Genomic DNA, 18,652 nt, shown 5'->3' on the forward strand with positions numbered 1-18,652 from the left:
AAGCGCTCCTTTTTTTTTTTTAGTAAGTGGTAGTTGCAGACACTATGATTTGAGGTAGGGCGAGGTTCCTTTCTGCTTGTATTTAGAATAATACTTGCATTTACAAAACACAGTATAGGGTTGAATCTTCACATCGTCTCCCCTGGCAGCTTTTTTCCATAAAATCATGCTATATTGCAATGTAGATTCTATCCTTGCTGCAATCTGTACAGTATTTTCTCATGTTTTTCCTATCTGGATTATACATGGGTAGGTCTTAAAGGAACATACGAAGTTTGAGATCCCATTGCTGCTGATATAAATAGACCTTTAAAGAGACATTTCCATACCTTGACTATTCAGGAACTTCTTGGTTGGGTTTTTGGGGTTTTTTTTTTTGGCAATAAACCTTTTCACTTGCTCTGAATTAGCAATTCAGTCATGATTTGGTTATGGATTATGGGATATCTAATATATATGTACATTTCCTTGTTTAAGAAACAACTTGATTTTCAGATTCACCTTTATTTGCATATAATTTCCAGATTTTCTTACTTGAGTCACCAAACTGGCATTTTGCATGTAAAGAGGAGAAATTATCTCTTGGAAGTATTCTCGTTTATTAGAATTTTATCTGCCCAGAAATGTGCATAGTTTTATCTTTTCTTCTTTTAGCTTCTATTACATTGTCTCTGCTTTGACTTCAGCATGTTTAATTACAATGAGTATGAATAATTACAGCTGGTGATTTTATATGTGGCATTTTATGCCTATAATGTCTATATAAGCACATTTCGAGATATAATGCATTATATTACAAATTATAAATATAGGTTTTAAAAGCAACATATTCTCAATTGTGGTGTTCAGATGAAATTCCAAATGTTTAAATACTCTGCTTCTACAAAATAAACAGCATTAATTAGGAATTACTCTTGCATTACTTCTTCATTCCATTGTTTGGGGTTTGCCAGCTTACTTGATTTTCTTGTTTGAGTCATGTGAATCAGGAAGGCTTACTCGATGAAGGCAAGCCTACTACTCCTTGCTCATGCTCTCCTTGGTATCTGTGGTTATCATTTATTTTTTCTAGTTTTTGACAGAATAGTGAGAAAATACTCAGGAAATAATCTCAACAGTGGAATATAGTAAGAACAACTAATGGCTGTATCAAGGACTGTTTATTTTTGTCTGTCCTCATATATAAATCAAATTGCAATTTAGTACTACATAGTTGTGTAGGCTGTCTGACGGTTAAAGAGAAATACAATACATGACTTCTCTAACCAACATATTCTTTTACTCCACCGAAATTTGCAAGTATTCACAAACAATGTGTCAGTGAAGAGGATGCTGAGAAACAGGCACTGAGGAATTTAACACACTTTAAAGTAATGAATCAAATAGAGTTCTTGAATAATATCCTGAGCAGCTCCTCCAGAGAAAAGGGATATAGTCCATTTAATGGGGGTATGTAATATTTTACTCTGTTGTTATGTGTATATTACAAAGTAAAATGCATTTAAGACAGTTAGTATGGAAAACCAAGCCCCATGGTCTGTATTTACCAATAAGTATTCAACAAAACAAAATTTATTATATTTATGAATATTGACACATTCAAAATTATACACAAGTTATACACAATTGTACAATGCTTTCCTTGAATAGTACCCGTTCTACATGTCACAATCCAGGGTTCCTTCTTTATCATTGTTATTAAAAGAAAATGAAAGATTTTATCAAAGCAGTAGGCGATAAGATTTAACTAATTTCTAAAAAAATCTTTTTCTGTTTGCAAACATCCTTTGCCTCAAAATCCTAAGTATTTTGTGAATACTGAAGTGTTGGATTGATTAATTTGTTTCATTGATAGTTTTCATTTTAACAGAAAAAAAAAAAGGAATATATGGATCCACAATAATGAGTATTAAAAAATTATCTTTAAAAATACATAGGAAGCAAATAAGTTCAATTGAAGGCATGTTTGGAAGGCATATTGTATTATCCATGATTCTGTCCTGCAAGAACTAGCTAAAACCAGGCCCACCAGCTTCACACAAACAAACACATTTCAATTTCTGACTCCAAATAGCTTAAATAGCCTCCCGATTAGCAAGGTACTTAGGCACCTAAGTAGTCTCAGTGAGTATCCCCAGCAAAGCTAAATATATTTGCCAAATCACTTACCTAAGGGTGTCTCCTGAATTTTTTGAATTGTTGCATTGTTTACCCTGCTCTAGTTTCTACCAAGGTGACTCAACGCCAGTTAAGCAGACACCTCTCTATCATACCAAACCCCGTACTTGGCCAATTTTTCATTGTTCCTTTTAACTCCAGTCTCTAGGTGCAGGGTGAGGATGGAGGTTGTTTTATTTATTTTATTTTATTTTGTTCAATCCACCCATTCCTTATCTGGTATTTAGCTTGTAATGTTTGGCCAGGGAATAACTTTTTGCAATAAACTTCTGCGGTCCTTAGCAAAATGGGATCCCATTCAACAACTAATCACGGCAACGGCAGGAGTGTAGTTCCCTGTTTGAACCTATAGTTATGTGACCTGTTTCAAAAAAATCTATAGATATGAAAAGAATGCCTGAGCAAATGTGACCGTCTCAGTTTCATAAACAGTACCTTTCTCCATCCTTGCAGGTTGTTTTTTTTCTACAAATCAAACTGTTTGGCTTAAGACCACAAAGAGACGTTGCTAAGACTGTTCTGTAGTTAAAAGAGTGGTTCTCTGATATTCCTGATCCTGACTTGTAGAAATACTACCAGTATAGGAAATAATGTATGTGCCATTGTCTTTGAAAAAAAATCAGACGGATCTATCCACAAGCAGTAGCAGTATTCTTTGTCTATTATGCTTTGATTTAGAGTTTTGATTTTGCCAAAATGTACAAACATTAGTGCTCTAAACACCTCTGTCAGATTTATTTCTTTAATATTTTTAAAAATAATGACTGGGCAAGGTCTTTAGTTGAAGTGGTGTGTGTCTCTACATCAGCGTGATGTCTGTATTAATGCCTTAAACTGCATTTTTAAATTTAAATTGTAATTTTAAATTTGGGGGTCCTAAATTTAGGATGATAGATCTGATCTCTGAACAACAGCGAGCAATTCCATGTTGTATGAGCAGTGAGGGAAGAATAAAATGCTTATCAGGATGCGGAAAGGGACATACAGCCTGCGTGGCAAATGAAGTAATGCTTCCAGCATCAGCAAGGCTTCAAGCTAAGCAGTATGCTCAGTATCAAAACCGCATCCTTTTCTCTGCGCCAACTGAGACAGTCCATAGCAGCTTGAATGAGCAGGGACCAGCATAACGTGCCCTAGAAGGAGAGCTGGAAGGAACTGGGGTTGCTCGGAGTAGAAAAAGACAGAGCAGTAGCTCTGCATAAGGATGAGAACTGGCAAAGAGACAAGAAAAAAAAAATCCATATCTATGGTAGATTTGAGGAGAAGATAAAGGTCTAAAATGGAGCAAAAGAACCCATTTGTGTAAGCATTAGGAAAACTAATGGTGAGGAGAGTAGAGCAATGCAGCAGCCTGGGAGTCTGAGATGTCTTCATCACAGGTCATTAGGAACAGGTTAGACCAATGCATTAGGAGTGAGATAGGTGTTGATCGTCCTGCCTTAAAGGAGAGGGGTGGACACAGATGGCCTCTTGACCTCTTTCAGCCTCATGATCTTGTCCCTTTTTTTCTGGACTCAGGGTATGTATTTAACCAACCCCGCCGTATTTAAACTAAGAGGGAATGTGATAGTTTTCTATATAAAAATAAAATAATTCTTCGTACTTTGGCACTCTCCGATGTGAAAAATGGACACTTTTGCCTCAGCTCAGCCTGTCCTTCATAGGACTTATTTTTTTCCCCTTTGGCAAGCATAAGGCTGAGACTGTGGATAGAGGAGTATACAAAGGACAGTTTTGACCCGCATCCCAGCAAGCACAGGATCTGTAACCATCTCATCAAATACTCTTGAATTGTCTAATGCAGGATCTTTCTTAATTATAAGAGTCGAAATAGGGAGGGGGCAGCTTAGACTGCAATTTGTCTTCTGAGAGGGACAGCATAGACAGGACTGCAAGGGTGGGGGAGGATGGCTTTGTGCCACTTGTCTTCCAAGCATCAGGGCTACCGTGGCTCTTGCAAAACACTTGTTGATTTAAACAGGGCAAGCAGAACTATTGACAGAGCCCATTACCTCAGCTGTCAGGTTGGAGTCACCAGACAATGGTAAGGTTGAGTTGGTTGAGTTATATGTAAGTACACACATGGTTACAAATTGTGCTTTTCCAAACCGTTCAGTGCATTTGCATCATCTTTCAAGCACCTATTCAAGCACGTATTATCTTACTGCAGATACAACCCCTAAGTTAGTTTATCCATTTCTCCCTTAGTCCCTTTTCTCTTTTTAATTTTTTGGTTTTTATGAAACAGCTTTACTGTTTAATATTTGGTTTTGCAATCATTTTGATAATTATTACAAATGTGTTTGAGAACTTAAAATTGGAATAGTAGGATAGTGTAAGCAAAAAAATATCAAAATGTAATACAATTGCAGCCTCTGCCACCCTCAGCCTTTGCTAACCTTACTGTTTCCTGATGAGCCATATTTATAGGATACCACAACTTCAGGAACGTGAACTATCTTCTACTCAGAGTTGTCTACTCGAGTACACAAGGAGGCTGGAGCTGAGATTCATTTTGGTGAGTTGCTAATTCTGACGCCCAGTGACTATTTAAAAGTCAACACCGTTACCGTTCCTTTCTGATATGAGAAAGGAGAAAGAAAACTGCAGAATTGGCTCCTGTATTGTGAGCAATGTGTCATCTTCATCCTACACATGGAGGAATCATCTGTAATAGTATCTGCTACTAAAGCCCAAAAGTGAGGGAAGCCTGTTTAGGGAGACCACCAGAGTCTGCACATCCAAGGAGCTGCTTGGGCAAGGACAGGGCAGATGTCCACAACTGATCTGGGAAATCATGAACTCTTCTGGTTGCTCTGCACCCTCTGGCTCAGCCTTTAAGAATGACTGTTCTCCATCCCTGATGCCTTCTTCTGGTGAGTCAGATGAAGCTGATGTTAAAGTGCTTTCAGAAAGCATGCCACTAGGGTAAAATGGAGGTAGTCTCAGGGAATGCAAAACCTCTGTCCTACTACATAGTCCAAAAAGCTCAGGAACAATATTTTTTTCTAATATCTGTTAGATTAAAATAATTTCATACAAAAATACAGTTATTCAGAAATCTAGGGTTGGAAGTTGAACAAAAAACATGAGCTTAAGAAGCTCTTATGAAAATGTAATTTTTTTAATAATGAAAGTAAATTAAATTAAAATAATAATTTCAAAAAGCCAGCAAGTAGCTGAATGTCTGAAATTACAGAACTTGAACTTAAAATTCTTAACTCTATCCTGAAGTGATATTTCCTTCTTCATACTTTCTGGACTTTATTTACTTCAGTTAAAGGTTTGTAAGATCAAGCTTCTGTGCTATCTGTAAATCAAAAAGCTATCTATGGCCTCAAGTTTGGAAAGCCATTTAACTGGTTCTGTGACTAAATCACTGTCATCCTTCCATCTTGATTTCATCTCTTTCATAATGGCATTAAGAACTTCAACATAGAGAGGCAGATCTTAAGTCTGCTGCATGAAATGCACTACTTGTACAGACATGCTGAGTTTTTGCTTGTTAAAAAATGTGCTTCACCACCACTCTGATTTTTTTTTAATCTTCTGTGCTCTAATTACATGAGCTAGTAAATTTACATGTCTACATAACTCTAGATTTACAAAGTGGCCAATAGAGAACATGGATTGATCATCCTCAAGGTGTAATCAGCTTAATAGTGAATTTAGAAAGTGCATTCAACACAAAAGATGTAGGGCCACTTAGGCTGAGGGTTGTGCACTCATTATGGTTTAGGACAAAAACGTTCACATGTATGTGGTCAGTGATGATAAGTAATTGTTAAATATGAATCAATAAAGCTGCCTTAGAATAATTTTTTGGAGGACATCCCCAAAAGAACAGCACAAAGGGTGTGTCTAGGGGGCTTGTTAAAGTGTACGTCTCCACTTGCTAATGGTGGGATGGCTTTGAATTCTGTCCTTCCCCAGCAACGCATTTTATTACCAAATTCTTGTGAAGCTACAAAGATTTATGTATTCAAGCACAGGAAATCAAGGGAAGAACAGAGTGTTACACAATTCTAAACAAAAGGTATGTTAATGTATTCAACAGTTTAATTACAAGGGGAAGAGAACATCGCTCTTTAACAGAAAACCATAATGAAACACTTCTAGCTCAGTTACACCCCTTAATGTGTGTGCTTGAGGGCTGATTACATTTTTGGTTAAAGTTGGAGTATAGGGGTGAGCTGGGCTTTTTTCATCCTCAGAAGAAAGAACGGCGATGTCTTTTTGAATGGATTGCACGAATTTACAGAGTATGTCAGAGCATAGCTGTTGTTGAGCACATGCTGCAGGATAAGAATAGGGGAGAGACTGGGAATAAAAGACTAGCAAAAATAAAGATAAAAGGGAAAATAAGGGCAAAAGGAAAATAAAAGGTTAAAGAACGATTGGAGAAGTTGGGAGAGCAGTATGAAATAAAAGCAGAGTAGAAGAATTTTGTTTTCCACAAGAAGTATCGAAGAGCCACAGAATTCCTGAGGCTGGAAGAGACTTCTGGAGGTCATCTGGTCCAACCCCAGGGTCATCTCCAGCAGGCTGCCCAGGAGCGCCCAGCAGGCACTACCCCTTTTCTCATGGTTGGAATTTGGTGCCACCTGCTCAGCAGTCCCATCACGGTGCACGAGAACTTTAGGGGCAGATTTTGTTTGTCTGATCCAGCACTTCATGTGGTCACAATTGTTCTGTGTAGCTGAAGGAAAGTGGCAGAAGCAAGGTAAAAATGCAAATTTTTTGGTATTGTATTACAGTACAAGAAAAATATATACACTCCTGGTACTAGTACAGCAGTTATGCTTTAGCTCTACAGGTGTAGTTCCCTCAGTTGAACATTATTTTGTCTTAGCATGAACTGCTACCAAGGTAGCATAAGTAAAATGGGTCATTTATTCTAGTATAAAAGTATTTGCACAAGTATTGATTAAAATTCTAATTCCTACCCTGTACATTTTTCACTTTCTTCAAAACACTTTGTAAGGTGAAATTGATTTTGCTTGATTTCTTGTATTAAAAGACTATGGAGCATTTCAAGTTTATCTGATTTTTAAAAAATAATATGAAGTACATTATTGAATTAATAAGACATCAACATACAACAAGATGTTTGATTAGCCACTTTTTAATTTACAATTTTGTCCTTTGAGGTACAAAAATTACTTTTTTATGTCTAAAGTTTTTCTAGGACAAAAAAAAATCTTCTTTTTAGTTTTAGCACATAAGCACTGTACACATAGGATAGGTGATTTAGTCACAGAACCTTCACTGCAAACTCTTAATGAGTCTGGTGTATCACTGTATCAAATGAAAATAAAGCCAAAGTGCCACTGAAGGATTTGAGCCAGATCCTAGATGCTTTAGAAGAATATAACACCATGTAAGTCAATGTGTTCTTTTGAGAGGGCAGAACTTGGTGAAGGGCTAATGGAAAGAGGATAATCAGCGATAGTTTGGAGATGGGATGCAAGGTCACAGCGGCACAGTAATTGTAGTAACAACAGGGTATGTGTATCATGACAGGTTTGTGTGTGTATTGTGTCGAGGTGGTGGTGTCTGGGCGAAGTGCTTGGTGGCTGGAAAAAGACAAATGTGTCCACCTTCAAGGAGGAGGATCTACAGAGCCAGGAACTACAGAGCCAGCCTGACCTCAGTCTGTGGGAGGATTAAGTATTAAATCCTTCTGGAAACCATGTCCAGGTGTTTGAAAGACAAGAAGGTGACTGGGGACAGGCAGTAAGGGTTTACAAAGGGCAAATTCTGCCTGACCAACGTGACTGCTTTTTATAACGAGATAACTGCATCTGTGGAGAAGGGGAGAGCAGTGGACGTCGTTTACCTTGACTTTAGCAAAGCTTTTGACACAATCACCCATAGACCTCCTTTACCCACATCGCTGTTTTGGCTTTGTGTGGCAAGGTTTTGGTGGCAGGGGGGGCTACAGGGGTGGCTTCTGCGAGAAGCTGTTAGAAGCTTCCCCTGTGTCCAACAGAGCCAATGCCAGCTGGCTCCAAGATGGACCCATCGCTGGCCAAGGCCAAGCCCATCAGTGACAGTGGTAGCATCTCTTGGATAACACAGTTAAGAAGAAAAAAAAAAAAAAGTGAAGACTGTGGTGAGGCGGGCTGTCCCCCTGCAGCACATGGAGGGTGATGGTGGACCAGAGATCCCACCTGCAGCTCATGGAGGACCCCATGCTGGAGCAGGTGGAGGCACCTGAAGGAGGCTGTGACCCCGTGGGAAGCCCATGCTGGAGCAAGCTCCTGGCAGGACCTGTGACCCTGTGGGGGACCCACACTGGAGCAGTCTGTTCCTGAAGGTCTGCACCCCATGGGAGAGACTCACGCTGGGGCAGTTCATGAAGAACTGCAGCCCGTGGGAATGACTTGCGTTGAAGAAGTTGTTGGAGGACTGTCTCCCATGGGAGGGACCCCATGCTGGAGCAGGGGAAGAGTGTGAGGAGTCCTCCCCCTGAGGCGGAAGGAGTGGTGGAGACAACGTGTGATGAACTGACCACAACCCCCATTCCCCGTCCCCCTGTGCTGCTGTGGAGGGGGAGGAGGGAGAGAAACCGGGAGTGAAGTTGAGCCTGGGAAGATGGGAGGGGTGGGGGGAGGTGTTTTAAGATTTGATTTTATTTCTCATTCCTCTACTCTGTTTTGCTTGGTAATAAATTGAATTAATTTTTGTCTAAGTTGAGTCTGCTTGCCTGTGACAGTAATTGGTGAGGGATCTCTCCCTGTCCTTATCTGGACCCAGGAGCCTTTTGTTATACTTTCTCTCCCCCGTCCAGCTGAGGAGGGGAGTCAAAGAGCGGCTTTGGTGGGCACCTGGCCTCCAGCCTGGGTCAACCCACCACAATTGGAGAAGTATGAGCTAGGTTAAATAGAAGATAAGTTAGGTGGAAAATTGTCTGGACCATTGGGCTCAAAGGCTGTGATCAGCAGGAGCAGGTCCAGCTGATAACCAGTATGCTTCAAGGGTGAATACTGGGACTGATACTGTGTAACACCTTTGTCAGTGACCTCAATGATGAGATGAAGTGCAGATGACTGCAAATTGGGAAGGAGTGTTCAGTGCACTGGAGGGACCTCAGCAGGCTGGAGAAATGGGCTGTCAGGAACCTCATGAAGTTTAATGAATGGTGGTGCAGCATCCTGCATCTGGGACAGAACAGCCATCCACGTGATGAGCTAGGGGCCAAATGGAGAGAAAACAGCTTTGCAAAAAAGAATTCGAGGGTCCTGGTGAGCAACAAGTCAGTCAGCAGTGACCTTGCAATAAAGAAGGTCAATAGTCTCCTGGGCTGCAATAGCAAAAGAATAGCCAGCAGGTCGAGAAAAGTGGTTATTCCCATCCATGGAGTACTTCTAAGATATCATCTGGATTGCTGTGTGCAGCTTTGAGCTCCCTGGTACATGAAAGACATGGACATTAAAAAAGCAAATCCAGAAGAGGGCTGCCGTGATGGTGAGGGTGCTGGAGCACATGGTGTACAAGAAGAGGCTGAGAAAGTCAGGTTGTTAGTCTTAAGAAGAGAAGGCTGACGCGAATTTTATTATTCTCTTCAGCTACCTAACAGGCAGGTATAGAGAAGATGGAGCCTTCTTTGAGGTCCAGAGGCCTTTTCACTGTGAGAGGCAACAGGCACAAGCTGGAACAGACCTATTAGACATCAGGGGAAAAGAAAAATCCAGAAGTATGGTCAAACACTGGAACAGGTCATCCAGAGAGGCTGTGGACTCTTCATCCTTGGAGGCAGTAAAAACTCAGATGGATATGACCCTAGGAAACCTGGCATAACTTCAAAATCGGCCCTACTTGGAGCTGAGAAGACCTCAACAGGTTGCCCCATCCCAAAGAGGGTGAAGATGGTATAGGAGGTTTAAATGGTTTCAAATTTCATTTTGTTTTATTTGCGGGTTTGAGTTAGGTATATCCCTCAAAAATCTTACTGGTTTCATAAAGACCATATTTAAATCCACTTGGGAAAGTTAATGAGTAAGTGAGGACTCAATTCCCCATAAAGGTGAGCAGAGTGATTCTAGAGGGTAAATGCAGCTGCTCATGAAAAAGGCTTTGTGCACCAGCGGCTGCGTTACCTATAGCCCTGATGTCAGCAGGTGCACATAAACCCTTCTTCCTTATGCATTAAAGCTGCAAATAGAGCTTTATGAGACAGCAGCCATACCTGAGTGGTCCACCAACTTCATAAGCATTCAGCAATTAGTACATAACCTTTCACCTTATGGAAAAATACCTTTAAGTTATTTGAAAATCAGTTAGAAACACACCTGCAAATGCTAGTTTTACTCCGAGTACCCCACTTACCATTTTTTTAAGAGATATGTTATGTAGAAAAAGTAAATAAGAAAAAAACAACATTGACCATATGTGGCTATACTGATCAGGAAAACATGGTTGCATTCAGATTCTGATCTTTTTCCTGTTGATTTAGGAAAAAAAAAAGTTATGAGAGGAAATTTAACCAAACTTCACTGAAAATCCAAAATAATTAAAAACTTCTCTCTGTGTTAAATTTCACACCAGGAAAGGTTTGCAGATCGCAGTGAATAATCGAATGAATAAAGTGATGCTGTGAACAAAATAGCCAGCAGCAGTATAAATGGGAGGAGGATGGATATGGAAGGATGACAGAAATCTTGTATTAGTCTTGTTTAGAACGGATGAAGCTTCTGTCAAAAAACTAGGCCCAGCTCTAGTCAGCACAAAGCAGCAATGGTGACACTGGAGAAGGTCCGGAAAAGAGATGTAATGCCGAATAAAATCCAGCACTGAAGTGTGTTTATCAAATCTGTTTCCCATCTGGAAGATGATGCTCTCCCTTTAAAGAATAGCAGTTAGGAATAACATAATTACTGGGCTTTGCACACAGCGATATTTGTAACCAGGGGTTTGGCCTTAGATGACAAAATGTATTTGCTCATGAGTTAGAAGCTTATAACAAACTTCAGTGGCTCTGAGCATGTGTGTAGTTAAATCCCCTCTCTCACCCAGTTTGACAAGGACACTCTGCCGCATCAGACTCAGGGGGTTTTGTCGATGTTGAGACCATAAACTTTGTGTTCCGTGGGCTGTTTGTACTGCAGCAAATTAAAAGGTCTTCCTTGCTTTTCCTAGGTCCTAGTTTAATAGAGACTTTTGGTTATGTTAAAGGAAGTGTGAAGATGGAAAAAATCAAGCTTTCATAAATAAGAAATACTGAGATTAAAATTACCTATGCAATTCTAAATTGGACGGCTTATAGTCATAAAATTAAAGACATACTTTTTTTTTCAGCGGACCACTGTTTCACTTAGCACAGGAGAACGAATGAATCATGACTGTGAGGTAAATGAGATTATTGCCTGCGTAACTGTGAGCTTATTTGCTACAGAGATTTGCACAGATATAACAAATGAGGCCAGAGGAAAAGCTCTGTCTCTCCAGAACTCTTTGCCCCAGGTTTTGTTTGTTTTGTTTTTTTTTTTTTTCTCACATACAAGCAACTCTCATTTGCCATGTTATTTCAAGGTAATATTCTGATTTCTCTGCACTCCAGACAGAATTAAGCTTCAAACTCTGCTGCCTGCCTGTGTATAGGCAGGGTGGAAGAGCTTCCTGAAGACAGAGCAATTTCTCTGCTGAGTATGACTGATGCGGAGGGACATTCAGAAAGGTTGTCCTCTCCAGCCGCTGCAGCCCAACACTGGAGCATGCCCACTTGTCTTCTGGAGATGATGCCAAAAGCACTCCCCCTAAAACAGTGGCATTTAATGTAGGTAGGATCTGTGGTTAATTTAGCAGCAAAGCTCTAATTGAGCATATGCAAGCTACAATCCCTCCACCCCCATTTCCTAATGGGACTAAATTCAAATAGATTTCTGATGGCCATCCCTCCTGTGTCTGAGTGCTTTCTCCAGAAGAGGAAAATATTAGAAGTTTTCAGTGACTCGGTTGCAAAGACTTTTTTAACATGTGGGAGGACAGTGGGAAAGATAGTTTTCCTTTAATTTGTTTGGAGAAACATTTGAACTATTTTTGCCCAATAAAAGAAAAAAGCTTAAAAAAAATTGAGTGAGGCACAAGTGTGGGAAATTGTATGCAGCACAGTAAGGCAAAATGTAACCATCTGAAAAATAAAGGTTATGATCAAAAAAGTATTGGACAAGCCTAACTGCAAGCAGAGTTAGCAATACCACCAGTAACAATATATAATCTGTGGATAGCTGCAGAAAAACTTGGGGCTGCACGCCCATGTGAGAAAATGTCAAAAATAACAATAGTTACACTGTGTAGAGTATAGCTCGCCATTATCGACACGTGAAAATGTAAAGCTTTTCTTTTAAGATAGGATTTCTTCATCGTGGATTGCTTCTTGAACTAAAGGGCAATGTTTAACAATCATCCTCCAGCCCTTAATAATTTTTAACTCACGTATTCACTCCTGCAAGCTAGGAAAATCCTGCATCTTCACCCCCCCGTTCCTGTGAGTGTGATACAGTCGATGCTGTGTATTTGTGACAGGATTTTCAGCGTGTGTGTTTTCCTTTTTTTTTTTTTTCCCCAGGGGCAGAGAAAGGAAATAAGACTGTCCCCCCTCGCCCCCGTTTTTGTGAATATGGGCCACTGAAAGCCTCGTCAGGGCTGACTGCTCCGGTCCCGCTTACGGGCAAGGTTCCTCTGCGGACGGACCGCAAAGGGCCACGCTTAAAGTCTCGCCCTCCGAGGGCGAAGGACTCTTTTTTTTTTTTTTTTTTTTCCCCTCCTTTCCCCTTTCTCCCCCGGTCGGGTGCCGAGGAGGAGGCTCCCGGGAGCGCTGCGCAAGGCTGCGAGCGAGCGGGGCGGCTGCCATTGTCCCTGCGGGCGGGGAGCGGGGCAGCCCGGCGCTCCGGCGGGCGGCATCAGCGAGGGGCGGCGGCGCCCCGGACCGCGCTGCGGTGCCGCCCGCCCCGGCCTCCCCCAGCGTCGGGCCCGGCCGCTGCCGCCGTGCCCGGGGGCAGGGGGGAGTGACTTGTGCCTCCCCCCGCCTCCTCCCCGTCCAGCCCTCCTCTGGGTAGAAGGGGAGGAGGAGGAGGGCGAGTGGTGGGAGGGTCTCCATTGAAATAAACAAGCAGGCAGTTATTAAAACGGGAACATGGCGGCCGCAGCCCCAGCTTCAGCTTCATCTTACAAAGCGAAGGTCAGCGCCGGCGGCAGCCGCGGCGGCAGCGGCGGGAGACGGCACTGACCCCGGTAACGGCTCCCGCACGCCCCCTCGGCCCCGGCGCGGCGGGGGTGTGTGCCCGAGCCCCCCGCGCCTCCCTGGCCGCCTTGTGTAATGCCGGGGGGACGCCCGGGGCCGCGCCGGTGCGCGGAGGGGCGGCGTTGGCGGGCGGCACCGCGGCCGCGGCGAGGCGGCTTCCCCCGCGGCGGGGGGGAGCGGGGCGGGGGCCGCGGCCCCCTCCGTGGGGAACCGGAGAGAAGCCGGGGGTAGGGGACTGCCGGGCCGCCTCTCGCCGGGGCATCGTGCTCGCACCCCTGGGGCCCGGCGGGGGTGGGGGGTGGGGGCGCGGATTTAGTTCCCCGGGACGTCCCCCGTTTCGGCGGGGGGGGGGGATACGGCAGCCCACCCTGCCGCTGCCGGGCCGAGGGGGGTGGTTTCCTGCTCCCAGGCCAGGCGGAGGTCGGGTGCCGCCTCTCCGCGCCCCTGGCTGAGGACGGCAAGGGGAGAGAGTGTGAGGAGCCGGGGAGGCGAAGGGTGCTGCGGCTGATTCCGGGGGGCAGGGGACTGCCCTGTCGTGCTGGGGGAGGATGGGGCAGCTGGGATGCGGAGGGCAATTTTCAAGGGATTGTTTAGGACATTCCCACCCCACAGCACACACCGACATGGAAACTTGGAGGGAGGGTCTCCCCCCGGCCACAAAAGGGGTGATTTGGGGAGCAGGGCGGTGTTCACCGACTCTCCTTCCCCGGCTGACAACGACTTGGTGCGCAAGGGTGCGGGCCGCTCCGTCTTCCCTCCGCGGGGCCGAGCCGGCCGCCCCCTTTCCCGTGCGGGGCAGGGGCCGCGGTGCCCGGTACCCTCTCCCCTTCCCCCTGCGCCGGGGCCGGGGCGCCCCGCCGCCGCTCCGCGCCCGCAGGAGACGCGCGGGGAAGGAGGGGGCAGAGCGGGCAACTTCTCTAACTTTCTGCGCGGGGGTTGCGCCTGCGTGTGCGCGCAGCGCCGTGCCGAACCGTGCCGCGGGGGCGGGCGGCGGGGCGCCGCAGCCGCGCAGGCAGGCCGTGGTGGCACAGCTGCGTGCGAGCGCAGCCCGGGGCGCCCGGCCGCCGCCTCCCCACGGCCCGGGGAGGGGTGGGGGCCCGGCCGCCGCAGTGCCGTGTGTCTGCGTGTGTGTGCGCGGGGCGGGGAGCGGCGGCAGGAGGAGGAGGAGGAGGAGGGGATGGCAGGCGGCTGGGCGCGGGGCCGGGGTCCCTGGGCGGGTGCTGCCGGCGGGGCGGGCGGCGCCGCTCGCTCCTGCTTCCCTGCCGCGGGCGGCGGCCGCGGGGCTGTGCGCAAGGCGGCGGCGGCGGCTGCAGGCGGGGAGCGGGCCCCCACGCGTGTGGGGAGCGGGGGAGGGGTGGGGAGATGTCCGCCGCCTCCGCGGAGGGCGGGTGCTCAACCCCTCCCCGCCTCCGCGGGGACCGCGCTGCCGCCGCGCTGGTCGGAGGCTGCTGGGCGAGGTGTAACTAGAGCCCCGTCCTCTGCCTCGCTGCCCCTCGCTCCTTCGCCTCCGCTCGGGCCTGAGCGGTTCCCCCCCCCCCCCAGCCCGGGAATCACATGCTTCTCCTTCCAGAGAGGGGCATTCAGGCCGTGTAGTTTGTCTGCAGGAAACCTGCCCGAGAGCCTGGCGAAAAAAGATTGGGAGGGAGGAAGGGGGGGAAGGCAAAGAGGTTGCTGGTAATCACTGGGAAATAATGATATCTGAATCTTACTTTGTGTTAGCCTATATACTTCTGTCTGAAGTGTGTGGATGTGGGAGCCCGCTGTCTAAATATGCTTGTAATTTAGCCAGGAGTCTCCTTGTAAAAGGAGAACAGCTTGCTTATTCAGTAATAATAATTTTATTTTTTTGTATTTCTCTTTTTATCTTTCTTTCAGAGTAGTAGGAAGCAGGTGAATAAGCTTTAGAACTGAACCGATAATATTTTTATGGTATTTAAGTATAGTTTGAGCTAAGCATATAGGGTCTGGGTATGACAGTTACACAGAGCTCTGTTGCCGCTGTAAATAAGTAAGCAGTGTAAGAGTGCCAGTCTCTTTACTTAAAGCTTTTTTTTTTTTTCTTAGTTTGCTGCCATTGTGGCTGAAGGCAGTCATTTGTTTTTTTATCCCTTTGGGTTTTTATGTACTGAACTATAAAATCAACTCTAGCCAGTTAATTTCCTGGCTCTTTACAACCTGATAGCGGTGTTGGGCCACCTGGTGGGCTCCTCTCATGGGGGAATCCTCTGCTAGCGCCTGAAGGGAGGGAGCTGCTGGTCCGCTCTGTTGGATGCTCTCCGAGAAATGACAGTGTTGCACACCGTCATTAATGTCATACCGAAACTATTATTCCCCAAAGCAGGGCTCTGGTTTGCTTACATGCAGGTTAAGACCACTGTGAATGGAAAACGGTGGTTTTATCGGAGTTGGTGTAGGTACTGTGCCTCCTACGTAGTTTTTGGGGCACTTGCTTGTTTACGTCAGTGGTGGTGTCACAAATAGGCTATACCAGGCTCGTGCATATTTGCACGTACAGATGCATATGCAGGCATGTACGGACACTCATGCATTTGTCCCCCTTATTTTGGCATTTGTGATACAGCTACTTGGGGACTGGAACATAGAAGTCTGCGTCACACGAGATAAAGAAAGATGTAAATTGCCCTCAAATGGTTAATCCCTCAGTTTATGAGAAGCGGTGTGATAAGCTTCATGTTTGTAGCCAGTCTTGGTCATCTGCTGTCTGGAACAAAATACTTTGTCATGGACTTAACCTTCAGAAATATTCTTTTTAACATCATGCAAATATTTGACGAATCACATAATTTTTAATATGCTTGTATCTCATTTTGGTGAGCATTATACAATAAATGCCCAACAAAGGTGGTGTAATCATCTCTTTTTTTTTTTTTCAGCCACCATACACTTTATTTCACATAAAACCTGAAGATATTTTAACTTTGCATTTTCTCAAGGTTCTGGTCTTTACTAGGGAAAGGATCCATACATGACGTGCTTTGTCAGTATCTCTGCAATGTCTGAAGACACTTTACTAAATGTGTAAATCTCCTCATGTTCCTTGTTGCTTGTCCTGTTGGTGTCAGTGCTAAATTTGAAACTCAAGACATTTAAGGAAGGAATACTTTATTGCTATCAAGAATGATACTTTTGGAATAAGACAGTTCAATTGAAGTTTTTAAACTGGAACTATGTTATTTGGGAGAGAAAACAGTCAAAGATTATTCCTGGTGGAGAAAAAGAGAAAATACTAGGGATTTACTCACATATAGTGTAGTGTATTGCATTAAAGTGAAGCTTTGAAGTAAAAGTTAATTATTTAACAATAACATTTATGTTTTTATAATCACTTAGGATGTAGCTTGCTCCCTATAAGGCAGAAGGGTCCTGTCGAAAGAGGCATGTAAGCAGTCTGCAGTGTTGACGTTCCCAACTTTTCCCTCTGTCCTCAAAAAAAACCCCAACAAACCCAAACCCAGGAAGAGCTGGCCCATCTGCAGGGAGCCCAGGTTTTGCAGCAGGAAGAACAAAGTCAGTGAGGGAGCCAGCTGCTGCTACAATGCCACCGTCTTCTGCTCCTTGCCTTTGTTGCTGATGTCACTGTCTCACTGGCAAAATCTGGGCTTCTGTGCTCAGCCGGAGTTTCTCTAGCACCCTTCCACCAGAATTGCAGAGGCTTACGAGGTCTAAGCCTTGAGGATGCTGTCGGTTAATTTGAAAAGAAAAAGCCCAACTAAAGCCTGGTACCAAATTCAAATATAAATGTACCTCTCTTTGTCTGCCGAGTGCTAATAGATTGTGCCTTGGAGAAAGGGAAAGCTGAACTAAGACTGTGCTTGCCACGTTTGTTTTTTTGTACGTTTGCTATGGTTGATCCCTCTAAACAATGCAGTTCATGTGCAAGTAGGTATAAAGTATTTAACAAATTCCACATATTTCTTCGATATTCTTATAGACGTTAAAATGCTCAGTATTCATTTATTTCTGTGTTTGGCTTTGGAGGTCAAAGGTTAGATGTGTTGTTACAGTATGTGCTCTGCTGTGTGACACAACATTTTAAACTAAGAACAGAGTAACAGTGATATTTACTTCATAGAAGATGTATTACAGCATCCATTCATCCACCCATTTTCTACTATTAGTTAATTTAGTTACAGATGGCTACTCTGGCACGATCTCTTATTTTTATTTTTAAATGAGATGAAGTTCACCGCACTACTTTATTTTTGTTAGTTGGTAAAACATTCTCATACTCCTGGCGGTGGATAATGACGAATCCTTCAATGTAATGCTGGGAGCAAGAGAGGCGGAGAGGGAGAAACGGGGAGGCAGAGGAGTGTGTGTGTGTGGGGGAGCCCTCCTGAGCATATGGAGACATCCAGAAAAAGATGTGCATCGTCAGCTGTGATTCCATTGTGTGCTTGCCGACGGGATCTGAGCTCTTCTCTTGGGAATTTAAACCTTAGAGAAGTATTCTTTGGCTTTTACCCGTCAGGATAATCAAGCTTAGATAACGTGTATTTTACGTATTTATGATAGATAATATTTTGATAATATTTGAAAATTTCAGGGAATAAATACAGTTGCCAGGACTCCTGCTCTGCGTTGGAATAACATTTTGAACAGGCGTAGGTATTGGTGAAATGGCAACTTTAAGTAGTAAGAATAATTTGTAATGTTACATCAGTTGTTAGATATTACTAAGGCATCTTACCAGTTCTATGGTTACTAGTTTGTCAGCAGTATTTACATTATGCAAACACTCCCTATTTTTAATGATTCAGTAGCTTAGCCTTCTCAAAACATACCAAGTAGAAATGTGACATGAAAAATGACAGCTTGTGTAGTGTAATCAATTTAGGATACAAAAATAATAATAAAAAAATAATCAGGGAATTTTTAAAACAGGGTTTTAAAACAAAGCTATTCTGTCAGTCTTGTGAGTATTCAGAAATAGTATTTACATGATGAAAAGTCTGAGTGGAAAAAATTAATTTTCTTTTATCCAGTCCTGCATTTACCTATTACCTAGAACAGCTCTTGCTCTCCTGAGCATTTGGAATACTTCTGCTGATTTTATGCAATTATTTTGAGTTGATGAATAGTTTGAAAAATACAGCTCAGACGTGGTGGATTTACTGCATTGCATTTTGTTACTGTTTGTGATTTTTCAATCTTGTTCTATGGAAATTGCACGTTATTCAAGTTAGACTAATGGAAATTTTACTTGAG

The 18,652-nt window shown here is 43.9% G+C and overlaps 1 protein-coding gene across 5 annotated transcripts in view; it reads left to right on the forward strand.

The window, feature by feature from the left end:
* The first annotated feature begins 13,130 nt into the window (after positions 1-13,130).
* NCOA2 (nuclear receptor coactivator 2) overlaps positions 13,131-18,652 on the forward strand; it is a 193,084-nt gene continuing 187,562 nt past the window's right edge. For 2 of the 5 annotated variants that reach the window (XM_054818098.1, XM_054818100.1), the window contains exon 1: positions 13,133-13,413. The gene's annotated coding sequence lies outside the window, so the exon portion shown is untranslated. Of the gene's footprint in view, positions 13,414-18,652 lie in introns of all 5 variants that reach the window. The other 3 variants (XM_054818103.1, XM_054818101.1, XM_054818099.1) reach the window with 3 other exon arrangements.

Source organism: Grus americana, chromosome 2 (assembly GCF_028858705.1).
Source record: "Grus americana isolate bGruAme1 chromosome 2, bGruAme1.mat, whole genome shotgun sequence".
NCBI lineage: Eukaryota > Metazoa > Chordata > Aves > Gruiformes > Gruidae > Grus > Grus americana.